Below are 12,881 nucleotides of genomic sequence, written 5' to 3' on the forward strand. Positions count from 1 at the left end.
TTTTTGACGAAACCTGTACTGTTTGAACAAATACGATGAATGATTCGGAAAGCTGTTTTGAAATGTATGATAAAGATGGAAGTAGCCTTTCCATAGAACTTTGTTTCTTCCCCAAGACCTAGACACTTGCAGTTCCATCAAGGAGGTGATCACAAAGGAAGCTTAGTGTATTATGCACACTATAATACACCATTCTCTTCAGCCTCTGTCAGGTAAGAGTCTTGTACAAATCAAGCCTAACAATATGAAGAAATATAGGAAGAGGTATAAGACGTCAGAAGTCAATGAACAAGGGAGTGAGTGCCAATAATTACAGGGTTTCTTCACAGGTTACAGAAATGTACTAAAAATGATTATTGTACAATTCTGTGAATATCCTAAAAACCATGGTGTTGGACCCTTAAGTGGGTAAATTATATGTCATGTAAGTTACATCTCAAATAAAAACATTATTTTAAAAAAGAAGAAATAAGAGGAAAATTGGAGAAATTCTTAAAAATAGATATTCTCTAAAGTCAGGTTAGAAGCAAGAAAACCTTACATTTAACACACACACACAAAATGACAAAAACACTTTGCCGTTACTCAAAATGAACACAGGTGCGCACATTACTTACTGAGGTCAAGGGAGGTGAAGTGGAGGAAGTTTTCTGGGAGACCAGTGGTTCTCAATCTTAAGCATACCTCAGAATCACTGAAGGATTTGTAAAGGGAATTGCTATACCCTACTCCCAGAGTCTTGCATCTGTATTTGCAGCAACTTCTCAGGTGTGATCAAAGCTGATGGTAGTAGAACAATCTTTGCAGGATTTGTAAATTTTAAGGCTCTTGTCAGAGGGAATATCTTTGAGGTCCCTTAATGTGATGCAAGTTGAAACAGTACAGGTTTGGTAAAAAATGTCAGTGTTGCCATTTTCCCACTTCTGAACTTGAATAAATAATTTATACTTAGCAAATCTCAGTGTACTCATCTGCAAAATGCAAGTAATGCTTTCCATGTAGATTAAATGAGATAAATTATGTAAAGCCTTGCACTCTAATTCTAGTAAGTGCATAATACACTAAGCTTTCATTATGATCACCTCCTTGATGGAACTGCAGGTGTCTAGGTCTTGGGGAAGAAACAAAGTTCTATGGAAAGAACCAATACTAGTAGATTGGTACACAATTCAGAAGATGATGACTAATTTCACAAGTATTAATAAAAATTATTTCCTTGGCCAGAGCTTTCCCTGAAAAACTGAGAGTGGCCATGGGAATCCAAAGGTCATGGAACCCTAGTAATTATTAGTAGGCTAAATATAGCTGGGGTTAATTGTTGTATTGTACTTAAAACTTATTACACTAATGACATTAGTGGTAACACATGTGCTTTTATTTCTCAAGGGACATTTTTAACCACCTTGATCACTTGAGCCCAGGAGTTTGAAACCAGCCTGGACAACATATGGAGACTCCATCTCTACAAGTAATAATAATAATAATAATAATAATAATTAGCCTGGTGTGTTGTTGCACACCCGTGGTCACAGCTACTCAGGAGGCTGAGACGGGAGGATCACTTGAGCCTGGAGGTCAAGACTGCAGTGAGCTGTGATTGTGACACTGCACTCCAGCCTGAGTGACAGAGCAAGACCCTGTCTCAAAAAAAAAAAAAAAAAGAGGAAGAAGAAGAATGTTTAAGCCAATTATACCACGAGTGAAACGGAGAAGACAAGATGTAAAATGTATTTGGAATAAGATCACAACTATCAAGAAAGATGGAATAGGCTTGGATTCCTGCCCTTATCACTGACCAGGAGTGTGACTTAGAGCCAATGGTTCATAACTGGGGCTTGATTTTGCTGCACAGGGGACAGTTGAAAATGTCTAAAGACATTCTTGATGGTCACAACTAAGGTGGGAGTGCCACTGGCATTTAATGGGCTAGAGATCTTGCTAAACTTCTTACAACGCACAGGACACTCCCCACAACATGGAATTACTTAGCCAAAATAGCAGCAGTGCTGAGCCTTAAACAAATTCTGTAACTCCTCTAAATAAAGGATTTTTTTTCTAACCTAAAAATCGAAAATAGCAAAACCTACAGAATACAATTGATGGGGAACTCAATGACATCATTCATACAGAAAACCTAGTTTGGCTTTTAGTCAATTCCCTAAGTTATTTAATTTTTTTTTTTTTTTTTTGAGATGAAGTCTCACTCTGTCACCCAGGCTCAAGTGCAATGGCGTGATCTTGGCTCACTGCAACCTCTGCCTCCCAGGTTCAAGCGATTCTCCTGCCTCAGCTTCCTGAGTAGCTGGGATTACAAGCACCCACCACCACGCCTGGCTAGTTTTTTATATTTTTAGTAAAGACGGGGTTTCACCATGTTGCCCAGGCTGGTCTCAAACTCCTACCTCAGGTGATCCACCAGCTTCAGCCTCCGAAAGTGCTGGGATTACAGGTGTGAGCCACTGTGCCCAATCGTTGGTTAATATCATTTATCTGTTAGTATTCATTACCATTTTTAGAAATAGGAAAAGGAATGGCAGCAGCTAAGTTACTTTTAGCCTACTTTCAATTTTTTAACGCTTTCCCAAATTTCTCCAATGAACATGATGAATTGTATAAAGGAAAAATATTTAAAATGTTATTTTTAAAAAAAGACTGTTTTGAAGTTAATAAATATAAGTTAATTTTTCTTTTTTACTAACAGGTTGGTATATTCGAGGTCTCATAAAATAAGGCAAACTTAGTGGTTTTTATTTTCATTTGGAAATTATTCAGATGTCACAACATACCCAGTGAAGACTGCTAGCACCCCAAACCCAACTAAAATTATTTATTTTTGAGTTAAACTTTGAGAGAACGAAGGGTCTGGGCATGACAAACAGCTACTTTGAGGCACCATTTTATGAAAGATTATCCTTATTCTGAGAATACCAATTGGTTAATACTTCCAAAAAAAGTAATGGTCATTTTATTGAGGGCTTACAATGGTCTTGGGGCCTGTCCTGAAAAGAAAGTAAAATAGGGCTGCGGCTGCTGCTTCTTTATGTTTTCCTCCTCTTCTCCTCCTCCTCCTCCTTTTTGCCTTCTTCTTCTTCTTCTTCTGCTTCTGCTTCTTGTTTTGTTCTTCTTCTGAACAGAAAGAAAAAAAAATCTTTGAAGGATTAACTTTGATGCCACAGAGTCTAATTGTTATTAAGAATGCAATATAGGTTGGGCATGGTGGCTCATGCCTTTAATCCCAGCATTTTGGGAGGCTGAGGTGGGCGGATCACCTGAGGTCAGGAGTTCGAGGCCATCCTGACCAACATGGAGAAACCCTGTCTCTACTAAAAATAAAAAATTAGCTGGGGGTGGTGGAACATCCTGTAATCCTTGCTACTCGGGAGGCTGAGGCAGGAGAATAGCTTGAACCCGGGAAGCAGAGGTTGCGGTGAGCAGAGATCGTGCCATTGCACTCCAGCCTGGCCAACAAGAGCAAAACTCCATCTAAAAAAAAATGAAATATAAACATAAGCCTCTGTATTAGTCCGTTTTCACACTGCTGATAAAGGCATACCCAAGACTGCGCAATTTACAAAAGAAAGATGTTTAACGGACTTACAGTTCTACATGGCTGGGGAGGCCTCACAGTCATGGTGGAAGGCAAGGAGGAGTAAGTCATGTTTCATGGATGGCAGCAGGCAAAGAGAGAGAGAGAGCTTGTGCGGGAAAACTCTCATTTTAAAAACCATCAGATCTTGTGAGACTTATTCACTATCATGAACAGCATAGGAAAGTCTTGCCCCAAGATTCAATTACCTTCCACTGGGTCCCTCCCACAACATATGGAAATTCAAGATAAGATTTGGGTGGGGACAGAGCCAAACCATGTCATTATGCCTCTGGCCCCTTTCAAATCTCATGTCCTCACATTTCAAAACCAATCATGCATTCTTAATAGTCCCCCAAAGTCTTAACTCATTTCAGCATTAACTCAGAAGTCCACAGTCCAAAGTCTCATTGGAGACAAGGCAAGTTCCTTCCACCTATGAGCCTAAAAATCAAAAGCAATTAGTTACTTCCTAGATGCAATGAGGGTACAGGCATTGGATAAATACAGCCATTCCAAATGGGAGAAACTGGCCAAAACAAAGGGGCTTCAGGCCCCACACAAGTCTGAAGTCCAGCAAGGCAGTCAAATCTTAAAGCTCCAAAATAATTTGACACCATGTCTTATATCCAGGTCATGCTGATGCAAGAGGTGGGTTCTCATGGTCTTGAGCAGCTCTACCCTGTGGCTTTGCAGGGTACAGCCTCCCTCCAAGCTGCTTTCATGGGCTGTCGTTGAGTGCCTGTGGCTTTTCCAGGCACATGGTGCAAGCTGTCAGTGGATCTACCATTCTGGTGTGTGGAGAACGGTGGCCCTCTTCTCACAGCTCCACTAGGTGGTGCTCCAGTAGGGACACTGTGTGGGGACTCTGACCCCACATTTTCCTTCTCCACTGCCCTAGAAGAGGTTCTCCATGAGATCCCTGTCCCTGCAACAAACTTCTGCCTGGACATCAGGTGTTTTCATACATCCTCTGAAATCTGGGCGGAGGTTCCCAAATCTCCAATTTTTGACTTCTGTGCACTCATATGCTTAACACATGGAAGCTGCCAAGGCTTAGGGCTTCCATCCACTGAAGCCACAGTCTGAGCTGTACCTTCCCCCTTTTAGTCATGGCTGGAGTGGCTTGGATGCAAGATACCAAAACCCTAGGCTGCACACAGCACAGGGACCTTGGACCCAACCCACTTAACCACTTTTTCCTCTTAGGCCTCCAGGCCTGTGATGGGAGGGACTGCCATGAAGATTTCTGACATGCCCTAGAGACATTTTCCCCATTGTTGTTGGGATTAACACTGGGGTCTTTTTTACTTATGCAAATTCCTACAGCCAGCTTGAATTTCTCCTCAGAAAATGGAATTTTCTGTTTTCTATTGCGTTGTCAGGCTATACATTTTCTGAACTTTTATGCTCTGTCTCTCTTTTAAAACTGAGTGCTTTTAACAGCACCCAAGTCACCTCTTGAATGCTTTGCTGCTTAGAAATTTCTTCTGCCAGATACCCTAAATCATCTCTCTCAAGTTCAAAGTTCCACAAATCTCTGGGGCAGGGGCAAAATGCTGCCAGTCTTTGCTAAAACATAACAAGAGTCATCTTTGCTCCAGTTTCCAATAAACTCCTCATCTCATCTGAGACCACCTCAGCCTGGACCTTATTGTTCATATCACTATCAGTATTTTTATGAAAGCCACTTAACAAGTCTCTAGGAAGTCCCAAATGTTCCTACATTTTCCTGTCTTCTTCTGAGCCCTCCAAACAGTTCCAACCTCTGCCTTTTACCCTGTTCCAAAGTTGCTTCCACATTTTCAGGTATTTTTTCAGCAACACCCCACTCTACTGGTATGAAATTACTGTATTAGTCCATGTTCACACTGCTTATAAAGACATACCAAAGACTGCACAATTTACAAAAGAAAGAGGTTTAGTGGACTTACAGTTCTACATGGCTGGGGAGGCCTCATAATCATGGTAGAAGGCAAGGAGGAGTAAGCCACATGTTTCATGGATGGCAAGAAGCAAAGAGAGAGAGGGCTTGTGCAGGAACACTCCCATTTTTAAAACCATCAGATCTTGTGAGACTTATTCACTATTAGGAGAATAGCATGGGAAAGACCTGCCCCATTATTCAATTACCTCCCACCAGGTCCCTTCCACAACAAGTGGGAATTCAAGATGAAATTTGGGTGGGGACACAGCCAAACCATAGCAGCTGCTGTCATAGTCCATTTCTGCTCCTATAATACATTACCATACCACACACTGGGCAATTTGTAAGTAATAGAAACTGAATTCTCACAGTTCTGAAGGCTGGGAAGTCCAAAATCTATGTGCTAGGAGTTTCCATGTCTGGTGAGGGGTCACTCTCTACTTCCAAGGTGGAACCTTAAATGCTGACAGGTGAAAGAGTGAAAATGGCCTAGGGAGCTCCCTTTAACCTGTTTTATAAGGTCACTAATCCCAGAGCCTCATGACTTCATCATCTCTCAAAGGCCTCATCTCTTAATATGATCACATTGCCAATTAAGTTTCAACACATGAATTCAGGGGGCCTATTCGGCCCTCAGCACCCTCCACTTGTCCAGTTGCTGTGCTGTTGCTGAAGCTCCATGAGGTCAATGGGAAGCAGCTGTGCCTAGGATTTGGGCTATGAAATAACACCTCTGATAAATCAGTGCAAGTCCTGGAAAACATTTAGGCAGAGTGACAGAAAGGTCTAAGAATTATCTCAAGGAAAGAATGACTCAAATATAAACCCATGGGCTTGTTTGGCAGGGATATGGAATAAGCAAGTGTGCACTAGACCAGACTCTCCTCTCTCTCTCTTCTCTTTCTCCTCAATCCCCACAAAATTGTGCATACCTTCTATGTATTTTTTTTCATTATTTTATCCCCTATGTTTGCAAATATTTCTAAGTAACAACTATATTGAGGGAAAAAAAATCAAGCCTTCTAATCATTCACTCAGTCTGCTTTTGAAGCTGCCATCTTAATTTCATCCTCAGATTAGCCACATGTACCAAAGGCTTCCTCTTCCTTAGCATAGATTTAAACTCTTATGAGATAAAAATCAAAAGGATGATTGCCAAAGCCAGTGGCCTTTCCTCAGTCCTCACCCCCTCTGATTTCTCAGTAATATACCACGCTATTGCCTGTACCCTGCCTCATTATATTTTTCATCAGATTTCATAGTAGACCGCCATTCTGTTGTTCAATTACCTGTTGGAATTACCTCTCTGTGTCCTTTGGTGGAAATTCTTGATTGTGTCATTTTGACTTTCTATAACTTTTATTGTTGTGTCTTGGCAATTTATGTAACATTTGATTTATATGATGAGACACCCAATCTATATCTACAGTCCTGGTTGTTCCATATTTCTAATTTGTACCTGGGGATTTTACTCTTTAAGGCCATACTTTCCTTTACTTGCCAATACCTGCTAACCATCATTCTCTAATTCTCTGTGCTATGATTTTTCTAAAACATCTCCAGGTCTTCTCTCTCTCTCTCTCTTTTTTTTTTTTTGAGACAGAGTCTCTCTCTGTTGCCCAGGCTGGAGTGGCACCATCTCGACTCACTGCAACCTCCACCTCACGGGTTCAAGCGATTCTCTTGCCTCAGCCTCCCAAGCAGCTGGGATTACAGGCACTCACCACCATACCTAGCTAATTTTTGTATTTTTAGTAGAGAAGGGGTTTCACTATGTTGGCCAGGTTGGTCTCAAACTCCTGACCTTGCGATTCACCCGCATTGGCCTCCCAGTATGCTGGGGGATTACAGGCATAAGCCACCGCGCCCAGCCTGTTCTCTTTTTCAGTCTCCACAAAAAAGTAGTGTTTGTTCTTTCCATAATTATTTATCAAGTCTGCCTTCTTCTCTGTATTTTTTCTGCTTTTTATCTTCTTTACTTTTCTCTTGTGCGTCCCTAGTAATCTCCTAACTGATCTGCTGCCTCTAATCTCACTCCTGTCAATCAAATGTATTAACTGCTGTTTGAGGAAGAAAGCAGCTTCATGTTATGTTGGATAAGAAACAAGTCCAGAATTTCATACCTTAAAATAATGAAGGCATATTTCTTACGTAAGCAACATGTTCTTAGTGGGCTTACAGCTGGGCTGTGCTCATCTTAGTCAATCAGGAACCCCAGTAGATGAAGCACCCACCATCTTAAACATTGTCAGTTGCTGTGAATGAGAGAAAAGCAGGCACTATTGGGTCTTGCATTGGCAACTGAAAGCTCCAGTATGGAAGTTCCATGAATCAGTTCCACTCACAACTCATTGGCTCAAACTGACCATATGAATCCTTTAAGCTAATGCCAGGAAGGGCAACATTGCTGTGTGCCCAAGAGACAAGGCTGGAGATATCTGGTAAACCCGGTAAATGATTTTTTCCACCCTACATACTCTACATCTGTGGCCTTCTCAGAATATCAGAAGAATAGATCATATAGCCAATAAGGCACAGATGCTGTGACACTATTTTAGGGTGGATGATGCCACATAGGAGTGAATGTTCAAAATTAGCCTCTTAGGGATCAGAATTGAGATGTTGACCTCATTAGATCTAACCGTATCACTATGGCTAATCAGAATATTGATATAGTTTTCCCATCGGGGCTTAATAAACAGATCTCTCATTAGTAAAATAAGAACTCGAAGGTGAGGGTTATCATGTAAGAAATATTATAATGTCTTTTTACAAGAATATCTTAGGTAACAATTTAAATTAATCTATAGAGTATCTTTGTATATTTATAATATATGTTTACTACGTAATAATTACTCCCTCATTTATAATCAACTTTAGGCATCTACACTCTCATTCTCACTAAAATGTTGGTTCATGAAGTTTGTCCTGTTTACCTTTGTATTCCTAGCAAATATTACAGTGCCCGGCACATAGTAGTTACTTTCATTTGCTTAATGTTAAATAAATCTGTTAGGGACATTAAAGAATAAGCTGACACAATATATTAAATATTGATGTTTTTATTTAATTATTTATTTATTTTTGGAGACAGAGGCTGGAGTGCAGTGGCATGATCTCGGCTCACTGCAACCTCTGCCTCCTGGGTTCAAGCAATTATCGTGCCTCCGCCTCCTGAGTAGCTGGAATTACAGGTGCCTGCCACCATGCCCAGCTAATTTTTAGTAGACATGGGGTTTTGCCATGTTGTCCAGGCTGGTCTTGAACTGCTGAGGTCAGACAATCTGCCCACCTCGGCCTCCCAAAGTGCTAGGATTACAGGTGTGAGTCACCACACCGGCGAAAATGTTAGTGTAGTAAACATTACATTTTTAAAGACATACACACAAGCACATATTCATACCCCTATAACAAATGGGTCTGTGCAAAGAGAATAGAAGTATATGCTGTTAGTTTTCCTAAATTTCAATTTTAGAATAACAATAACAAAAACAATTTTTTATGAAGTTTTATTTTAATATTTTATTACTTCTCATCAACTTTTTTCATCAACCAACAAGAAAGTTGGATCATGAGAAAACACCAAATTGGTGTGGAGCAAAAAGAGAAACAATAATTGATTTGAAATCTGCAATTAGTTCCCAGGAGAAACATACCTACATCTATATATGTGTATGTGTATATATATATATATGTACATGTACACATATTCATACACATTCCTTGGCATCCATGGTTCTAATTGGCTACTGAAAAAGGTGATGATAAAATATGAAAATATAACTTTGATGTAAAATTTATTTTTCTAAAAATGTAAATTAGGAAGACAGGTGAGAAAATAGAGAAACATAAAATATTTTCACATTTATTTTCAAGAACATCACTTTCTTTTACATAAGTGTTTTATGCCTACATGCATTCTTATATTTTTTCCTATATTAGTTAAAGAAAAGATGTGAAGAAATATTCAAAATTATTTATTCTCTTGGCATTTTAAAGTGGACAAAAAACCTAGCAAATACCACAAAGTTCAAGAGAAATGGTGCTTGTGGGAGTTTCAGATCACTTTGCTAAGCTAATTAAGCCTGATATTTTGGACCAAGCTAAAGTACTTGAACTTTGGGGTGGTTATTCACACCAAACCTTCAACCTCATGGAAGCGCCTTACTAAATATTAGTGTTAGAAACTGCAATGTCTTATGGTGGCATTTGATAGAGCAGCTCTGGAAAAATGCCAGTCTAAACTGGGAAAAGCTTTTTATTATTTTTTTTAAGTAAATAAAACCCCAGAATGGATTTTCTTTCCAAGATGTGTTTTTGTTTTATCACAATGACCTTTCTAAGAAAAGATGAAGCCAGCCTCAGGTAAAACGAAATGGCCACATTTCATCTACAGTTAGCCTCCGTGACCTCTGAACTTGGTTTTTCTATCTGAACCTCTTTTCATGCACCATTTCTCCTGGTGTCTGATAAGGGACACTCAAGTGCTTGAGCAAGGCCAGACTGGAGCTTTGACTTTCATAAAATAGCCAGTAAACAAATTCTGTCCCACTTTAATTGGTGATGTTATTCCTCTATATATTTTTTTCCAACACCACAGGAGGTTGATAAACTGCAGAATTCGGGACAGTAAAATGGAGCCATTAAATCAGGCTCATTACCAGTTGGAGATCCCCAGTTCTCATCTATGTTATGTTATATAAGTATGTGTATATATATGTGTGTGTATATATATATATGCACATACTCACATACACACAACCACACACTTCTGTGTGTTTACACACACAAGTGATATCGTCTCATCTTTTTTTTCCCCCTATCTCTAACACAAAAGTCAAGGGGTTTGGGAGCACGCACAAAAACAGAGATTTCTAAGAGAGCAAGCGATTGGGCCAGGGTCATTCAAAAGGGTAATTATTGTTAAATGTCAGGTTAACTCTGAAGGCCTCAGCTCATCCAACTGAGAGCAGATTAACCCAGATGGAGACATTTTCAACACGGTGCTGTCTGGCCAATCAGAGACAGCTGGGATTAGCCAAATACCTTCTCTCATCTGCTTGCTCACAGAAAGGTCAGTTTCTGCTCATTGCTTCTCTTTTAAGATGTGCTTTTTTTTTTCTTTTTTTTCCTTATTTATGGCAGCCGTGTGCAGGAAATCAGGTCCCTTTTATCAGTGAATTAAATATTCAACATCTATAACCCACTTTTTGAGAGTCAACTTCATTCACTTTCAAGACCACTTTTATCTTTTTTTAAGTGCTGAGGATATACTGGGCACATGTACACAGTGCATATTTTACGCGCAGCCCTCCCACCAGGCTGGAGGTCTGCCTGTCATGTTTTGCGTATTTTTGAAAGCTTACTTGTTTCATTTCATGCATTTTCTTCTTTAAGGGCGGCGGTTTATGTTTCCTATCATTTTCTTCATAAAAAGAAGAGGGGAAAATGAAACTAACCCTGGAGTGCTCTAAAAGATAATCTGTTTTTATGTATAGCTCTTTCTCCCCCTAAGCAACGTAAATGAGCACATGCATAAAAATCAGTGACAAAATGAACAGTAAGGGAAACAAAAATCATGGACTTGTGATTCTTCAGACTGTGTGTGTGTGCCTATAGGTGTGTGCTTACACACACAAACACACATACCCATACATTGTAAATTATCCAGAGGAGGTACGTCAATATTTGCTGAATATAATAATTCACAATTTGTAAATGAATATGTGTGTGTTCTTAGGCTAAATATGTCATACCATTTCTATATGCCTCTTAAAATGTAGTTATTTTCCCATTGTAGAATGCAATCAACGTGAGACACTAGAACATATCCTCTGAAGAGTTTATCATAAAAGCTGAATAAGGACCCTGTGAGGAAACCCTTGTCTTGCTGTTAATATGAACCTGTTTTTATTATTCTGCTTAAATCCTGCGATGTTTAATTCCCTCCTGCTCCACCTCCTCCCACTGTTTTTATGAAAGTGAAGGTATTTTGGAAACTAACAAAAAAATCATAGCTAAAACAAAGTCTCTTCTCTAGAAAGTTTACTGCAGTTTTATAAAACAGTTGCTTTGAACAAATATTAGAATAAGACACATGGGGCAATCATTAATCATAATTATTTCCTTTTAAGAATATGTGCTATGGTTAAGCTTCATTAACCATTTATTCTATGGTGATAAACAAGGAAATATTTTTAAAACTCTAGAACCCAGCACCCAGATCTTGATTTTTAATATCATTCTCCAATAAAAAGAATCAGGTTTCCTTGGAGAAATGGCTATTTCAAGGACTAGGGCACATACAAGATCAGCCTGTAGTGCTAGAAAGAAAGGAAATACAACCACATTGATGGAGGCATGTGAAAGGGGCACAGAAGCCAACTGATAGAGAGACCAACAGCCAAAGCTGAAATAATTTGTGAAATGAAATAAAGTAACACTGGATTAGAACTCAAAGCATAAAATAAATACCCATGACTCTACTGATATAAATAAACCAATAGGAGAGAATAGACCAATCTCCCATGAAGAAGAACGTACGTAGATACATCATCCTCAGGAGGGGGAGCGTACGCGTATGTGTGCATAGCAACTTCCTTTCATAAGTGTAGTATAAACATGATGGAAAATCAGTAACTTTACAGTGAAGAAGCTTGACAAACTCTAGCCCTGTGAACAAGGTTAACATTAGCAGTGCTAAGTTATACTGACAGTACATACCCTTGATACAATATGATGAGGATGGCAATTTACATCTGTGTTCTTCCTACCAAATTCACACAACCCCACTTTAATGATGAGAAAAAGAACCCAAAACAAAATATTAGAAAAATCCCAATTGAGGACAATTCTACGAATTATTTGGCCAGTATTCCTAAAAACTTTCAGGGTCATCAAAAGCAAGGGAAGTGGAGAAATTGGCCTAATTCAAGGGAGCCCGTGGAAAAATGACGGTTAAGTGTAAGTGGAACCCTAGAACACAACAAGAACGTTAGGAAAAAACTGGGGAAACCTAAATAAAGTACAGACTTCAGTTAATAATAATGGCTGAGAGTTGCTTCATTGGCTATGACAGATGTGCTTATATACATAGTCATTCATATAAGATGATAATAATAGGGAAACTGGGAATGAAATGCATGGGAACTTTATGTAGTAGTTCTTAATTCTGTAAGTCTAAAACTGTTAGGAAATCAAACAATTATTAAGTGAAATCTAGTTTAATATCTTGAAAAATGAATTCAAATCACATCACATGCTTATATTTTCCAGTACTTTCAAAATACGTAAATATTCACATTGCATTGGAAGGAAACAAATTATTAGGTTCCTTGAAATAAAAATGGCTGAAGAGCTATCCTGAGA

At 39.1% G+C, this 12,881-nt stretch overlaps 1 long non-coding RNA gene across 2 annotated transcripts in view; it reads right to left on the minus strand.

The window, feature by feature from the left end:
• Positions 1–2,937: 2,937 nt before the first annotated feature.
• LOC129050211 (uncharacterized) overlaps positions 2,938–12,881 on the minus strand; it is a 35,448-nt gene continuing 25,504 nt past the window's right edge. Inside the window, exons 7-9 of one of the 2 annotated variants that reach the window (XR_008513797.1) lie at positions 7,637–7,768; positions 3,270–3,483; positions 2,938–3,126 (exon numbers count right to left, since the gene is read on the minus strand). This is a non-coding gene — a long non-coding RNA (uncharacterized LOC129050211). The remainder of the gene's footprint in view (positions 3,127–3,269; positions 3,484–7,636; positions 7,769–12,881) is intronic. The other variant, XR_010137256.1, reaches the window with a different exon arrangement.

The sequence above is a fragment of the Pongo abelii genome, chromosome 16 (assembly GCF_028885655.2).
Source record: "Pongo abelii isolate AG06213 chromosome 16, NHGRI_mPonAbe1-v2.0_pri, whole genome shotgun sequence".
Lineage (NCBI taxonomy): Eukaryota > Metazoa > Chordata > Mammalia > Primates > Hominidae > Pongo > Pongo abelii.